Raw genomic sequence first — 6,579 nt, 5'->3', positions numbered from 1 at the left:
TCTTATACGTTCACCTACACGATTATGCTAATAATAATAATAATAATAATGATAATAATGGTAATATTAATAGTCGAGCATAAAGATTTTGCAGCATCAAAATTTCGTAAAATTATTTTGGGTTCGATTTAATCTGACGGATGGAGCTGATGGAAGATGAGTTGCCACCAGGAAATCCGAGGTTCCATGCGAATCAGCCGAACGACTTCAACTGCTCCGATGTGTACTCTTTCCAGAGTGTACCGACGACGATTTCTAAAGAATAATTCAAGAGGAACGCTGATCGGAAAGCTAAGAGCGACGCCGCCAACAGCGGAGGAAAATGTGCCAAATCAGACAGAAGAGATCCGACTAGGCGCGCTGCCCCACGCTCCACTAACTTCCATGTCGAGCCCGAGCTGCGTCCCTTACGACCGATCGAACGTCCTCGACTGACTCGCCTCGTCTCCCAAACAATCGTTAATGGACCGCGATAATACCATCCCCTAATCGCATCGGGCGCAATCCGTGTCGCAATCGTTGAAAGGGACTCGATCAATTGCTCAATTGAGTTCCGTGAGTGCAAATTATCTCCCCGACGAGTGCGTTTTACTGGAACATTTCTTTTTCCATTGGATATCGAGGGCTCTCTCGAGGAAATGCTTGCTACAACAAAAAGTATAGTAGGTCCTAAACACTTGACTGACGCTATGCATTTGTATCTTTACGCAGGGTGAATCGTTTCTGCATTGGTTACAGAAAATTGCAATTCAATGAATATCTCGTGATTTTAATGCTAGGACTGTTAACCGTTGTTTTCTCTTGGGTACCGAGATCTGTGGCATGGTTGCGTAAGAACTCCCCGGACGCGTATCTTCATCAAGCAGATATTTATCGCGATAGAAATTGTGCGAAAGTTCGAGTCGAATTAATTGAATTTCGCAAGACTTTGGGTAATATTGACACGTCCATCCGAATCCGAAGATCTCGTCGAATTTGAATAGAAATTCGCATCAAAGTCCCTATTGCGCTCCGGACGCGAATTAATTCCTACTCGCCGAACGCCAATAGCGTCGCGTCTATTAAACGGGCCGGTCAAAGCGTTGATAGACTATTACGAAAAACAATTCGACGATACAGCATTGTCGCATTGTTAATTATCTGCGGGCGACGGGGCTGGATGCCGGGCTGGCACAAAAGCTATCTCGATTAATAGAGACGGTTAGCTGAATAGGGCGGATGGGGTGGATAGGGCAAATATGTATACACAGATTGCGAGTGCCGAGCAAACACGGAGCCGCGGAAAAGCCGCAATAGCAGAACGTCGGTGCGAGACAACGTGGTGTGGGTCGGTTGAGATGTGTTACAAAAAAACATAATGAATGTTTGAGGATCGGTATGGTCGAGCGACTGGCCCGATCCGCGTCGCGTCTCAAGCAGCTATAACAACAAATTAAACGAGAAAATCTCGAGGCTTTCGTCGAAACGTCCACCACCCTGGCCCGAGGCTCGAGCTACAATGCGTGGGCGTGCACACGTACAACGCCGTCTAACACCAACACGCTCGTTCTCCGACCTGCTCCGAGAGTCCTCTCTCTCTCTCCCTCTCTCTCTCTCTCCCTCTCTCTCCCTTCTTGTCTCCTTTTTTCCGTTCCTCCGCTTCCAAAAGGGAGAAGGTGGAACGATATTCTGTAAAGAGTATAATAACGTGCGTATGAAAGGGCAGATCCTTTGTGGGTAGCCGACCGTGTCTTGAAAGGATCCACCAGGATCTGCCGTGCAGCGTGGAGCCGAGCCGGAGCCGAAGCCGGAGCTGACCGAGGTGGGGGACCGAGGATCGTCGAGATCGAGAGTTAGGGCACCAGCTGAGAAAACATGCCCGTGGCGTGTCGACAGCGAAATGTTCGTATTTGTGTCGGGGACCGTGGATATGCGGTGTACACGCCGCGGAAGAAAAGATAGTGGTAGTCCAGGATGTTCGTAAATTCGTAGGTGGCGAGACCAGGCCACGTGCACCGCGCGTCGATTGAGACCGTGAAACAGCTCGACCGGTGTGGACCGTTCGGAAAATTCGCTACCTGCATAGCACCCAAAATAATCGGTAGACTGCGAATTCGATGCATTTGCGTTTGCAAAGGTTTGTAGGATAGATATGATAAAGATAAGTCGAAGCAATATTAATTTCATGTTCAGCAAATTCTTATATATTATGAATTTGTGGAAATCCACAGGCTAGTCTGATTGAAAGTCTGTTTCAAACAGCAATTGTTTCCGACAAGTGGCAGACACTTTCTTTTGGCAGGACTCGAGACATCGTAAACGTTGCAGCTGCAATTAACTTTCGCCCCAAGTGCAATTTAGCTATCGTACGTTACAGGAATTCGTCACAGGTCGGAAGCGCGGTATCCGTGGCACAAAAGCATAAATAATAATCAGGTTCGATTACTCGGAATGGTTGTGATTTCGACGGAACGTGATGAGACGGCGAGCGATTCGATTTGCGTGGCCCACGCCCACGCATCAAAAGCGCCGGCTCCGTGCTCGACGGCAAAGGATTACGAGAACACACCACGGGGCGAGTCTTTTTCTCGACCGATAAATCCAACCGGTAATTCGTGGTGGGGGTGCGATTCACGTGAAATTCAATGCGTTGCGTGGATCGTATTCGGACGTGAATACGCGACAGAGAAGGGGTGGCCAGGGGCAAGGCACGGAAGAGATGAAAGGCCGTGGAAGCGGTCGGAAAAGAAGATCGAGTAAAATCAAATAGAATTGTGCTTCTTGTTTTGCGCGACACGTGACCCGGTGACCTTACGACGAACGCTGCGATCCAGGCAAAGCGTGTAATTTCACGGAGATTGAAATTGAATACAGACATTCGCGTGGGCTGCTTAGCGCTTTTAATTATCGTACTCGCTTCGCCGGCTCAGTTGGTATTACAATCTCGCCGGGCTCATAATCTATATCCAGCCGTTTCCAATCGGACTCGGATTACATATATGGTGAACTGCAATTTTTATTTCGGTTCATTGTATGCCAAAATGTCAGGGAATTTTTCGCGCAAACTCAACGATTACCGTGCTCGTTAATTACCAACGTAAAACCAAAACCAAATCTTAAATATATTAATCATTTTTAATTGATTCATGACATTTTATTCTGCAATAATTTCTAAAGAATTATTCGAAAATATTTATTTAGTCGTTTCGATTCGCATGGCAGTGCTGGTATAAAAACTAGTGTATCGAAGTAGAATATCGCGCGTTTAAAATTGCCACGTAAATCCACAATTTAATCACTGTCATCGCGACGACGGCGTGTCCAGAAGTCACCCCGCGCATCAAGCCCGGAATTCAACAGGTCGTTTCTCGAACTGTTAGCATATAGCCCATTACTTGCACCCCGAGCCTCGATGCAGCCGCAGGCTTTGCCAGCTGCCACCGTAATTATTTACCATACAGTGATTCTTGTTACAGAAGAACCCGCGCTCGTATTTCCGCCGTCCCTTTCGACCGAAACGTAATAATTCTTCGCCGGTTGCCCGTGGTTGGTGGAAACTGAACCGATACCGAGAAAACCTGGTCCCCACCTAGCCTCGGGCACGATAAATCAGCGGATTCGTTAGCGGAATCTTCCTAAATCCATTTGTCCGGGAGGCCCAACGCCGGGGTAGATCCCGCTGTTTCGACAAGCCGGTGTCGTGTTCGAACGGGTGACCACGTGCTGCCGTTCGTCCCTTTCCTGTTAAGGCAACGACTACTTTTTCTTCTAAATGGAACCTCCGAATCATTAGCATTTCTTTATGGGACAGCAAATTAATTAATTTGGGACTATAATACGTTTTTCAATTTACTATTCATATTTTTGTTCCAACTAAAAACTAAAAAGTTGCGTACGATGGGACGAAGACACGATTTCTTCAACAAACATTGTACGATACTTTGGTACACGAATCACTGCGTCATTCACCGTAAAAAAAATTGTCGTTCTCCATCTATTTCCGGAAGAGTCGTTTAAATAATTTCTATTCCTAGTTCTGAGACAGAGAAATAACTGCTCCAGCCCCAGCCTGTGTTCCATTAATTCGAGTCTCCGCGTTTGCTGGCTCATTTGTTAGCAGCATCTTTCTCGGCGCGTCGTCCTCGTGGAAAGTTTCAAAACACCCCGTCGTGTCGAAAAAGAAAAGCGATGAAAACGGGCCGTTTCATTCGTTGGTGCGGCATTGGTTCTCGAGCAGCGCATCCCTATCCCTGTCCAGCCAGTGTCTGGGGAGCCGTGCGTTAGCGAGGTGGTTCATTGAGCATTCATCGAGCGCGCGAAACATTGCGCAAGCATCTCAGCTGGAGCAGAACGGCCGCATCGATATTTATGGGGCCGCGGCGGGACCGAAAGCGGCTCGGGAATTTTTCCGCGCGGGAAAAGCGACCTAACCGCGCGGTCCACGCTTCCGACGACGCTTTCGCCTATCCGTTAATTAAATTTATTGGCCGAGCGGAGAACGACCTTTCGCCCCCTCCCCTACGCCGCGCCGGTCCCCGCCGCTTGGAATTCGCGGAATAATAAATTTCTGGATGCTTGATTTATCGGGTCACCCGATCACCGGCGATACCGCGTAGGTGTCGCCGCGGCAATGATTAACGCTCGATGGACGCCGTCGAGTTTTACAATCGCCGGTTTCCCTGGAATTTCAAAGTAGCTCGGGGACCTGTTCGAAATCACGGGGCCGATTGCGATCGAAAGAAATTTGCGAATTCCCTTTTCCGCCTTTTATACCCCCACGCGCGCGATTTGCATCGGGAACAACCACAAACAACTCGAACGTGTTTGCTGCTCGGTCGACGAGGACCGGCCAGTTTCAACAGTTTTTCGACCGCTGTACGAGCAACCGCGCGTAATAATGTAAAACCGAGCGCACACTATGCGGCCATTAATCATTGTTGTTGGCTACATTCGTCTCTGTCCTGGAACTCGAATGATACTCGTGGGAATCGGCGAAATGTGGCGGCCGAAGTGCTAACGAATGTCAGTCGATTTACACGTTTCGCGCGAAAGCGACGATTCCGGTGCGATTATTATGGTTTCTGCACGGTTGTAAAACTTTGGTGTCTCGATTAAACGTCTAGATTTAACGGTTTTTTTTTTTTTAAACATTTTTAACAATTTCACAGAGCTAATCGAAGCTATTAATACTTTTATACTGGACCAACATCTTTACGAAGAACATTGAGATTCTCTAAAGATATCAAATTTAGAGACGAAGCAACGAAAACAATTACTGTAGCGGCAATTTAATTTAATATTATCAATTTAATCTTGGATAGATGCAAATAATCCTGTCAAAATCCCGTCGAAATCCTGAGGCGACTAAAACAATTACGCGAATCTGTTGAACCAAGCCCAGCGAGTCTGATGACTCGTACGAGCCAGAAAAGTTACGCGTCGGTCGAGCGTGAGGAGCGTGTTTCATTCGGCAGAGTTAATTAGTCCGACGAACGAAGCTGGGAGACGTCGAGTCGGAACGATAGGGGATCCGTGAAAGACGCGTTGGGCAACGCCCGCGACGCGCGACGGGCCACGCGACTAGACAGATTTCCGAGAGGAGGACCCGGATCGTTCTGGTCGTGGTCTCGCGACGGCTGGGGGGGCATCGCGACGGGCCGACGAAACGGACTGCGTTAAATCATCAGTCAGCTTCCGCAGCTGTTTGTTCCTCCGAGAGCCGGAATTCAATTCTCCCGACGAGATGCGACGCAAATCGAGGGCCGGCCTCGAATTTGAACGCGCGAACGGGTTCCGGTAGCGGTCTCCGCACCAAATTACAGGGGATTTATCGACGACGAACGCATCATCGCACTGGCGACCAAAATAAATTCTTACACGAAGACGCGTCAGCAAAACACGTCTCGGACCGTAATTTCGCGCTCGTGGACCGACAGTCGCCGTAAATAATATAGCAAAAACAATTTCGAATCGGTGAATTTCGGATGGGAGATCGTCCTCCTCCAATGAGAACTTTGTCGGCCCTGTAATTCTCGCGTCGACGAAAGCCCCGTAAATTAATGCACCAATTTAGTTTTATCGACGAATCGATGGAACCTGGAACGTTTGTACAACAAGTTGTATTTTACGAGTCAAACGAACCTATCGTCTTTCGTATTGTTACTCGAGAAATGATTTTCTTTCTTCAGATTTCGATGAAACAATTGTCGAAAATAAAAAGTAAATGTCTAATCACGAGCTCGATCGATCGCATCGTTTTCGGACGGTGAATCTCTCTGCTATGCAACAAAGTAAAGTGCTGGTCAGTCGAGCTCGATCAACGGATCGCATTGGCAACAAAGTGATCATCAAATCCTGCTGCTCTGCAGATTAATATCGGCAGCCAGAAGGGCGTAAGAAACGAGCGACCGATATCTGTTCATTGAACGGCGAGCCACAAAGTCCGATTGCAACCCGCAGATAGGGATCCAATTAATGGACGAAAGCGAGAGTTCGAGTCTGCGATAGATGGACCGGGCCCAGGGCCCAAGGCCCAGGCTTTTGGGTTTCGGTAACGAAAATACCGGGACAGTCGAACGCAGCGTGAACGATAATGGCGAC

Source organism: Augochlora pura, chromosome 3 (assembly GCF_028453695.1).
Source record: "Augochlora pura isolate Apur16 chromosome 3, APUR_v2.2.1, whole genome shotgun sequence".
Classification (NCBI taxonomy): domain Eukaryota; kingdom Metazoa; phylum Arthropoda; class Insecta; order Hymenoptera; family Halictidae; genus Augochlora; species Augochlora pura.
The sequence above is the reverse complement of the archived record's forward strand: the minus strand, read 5'-3'. Positions refer to the sequence as shown.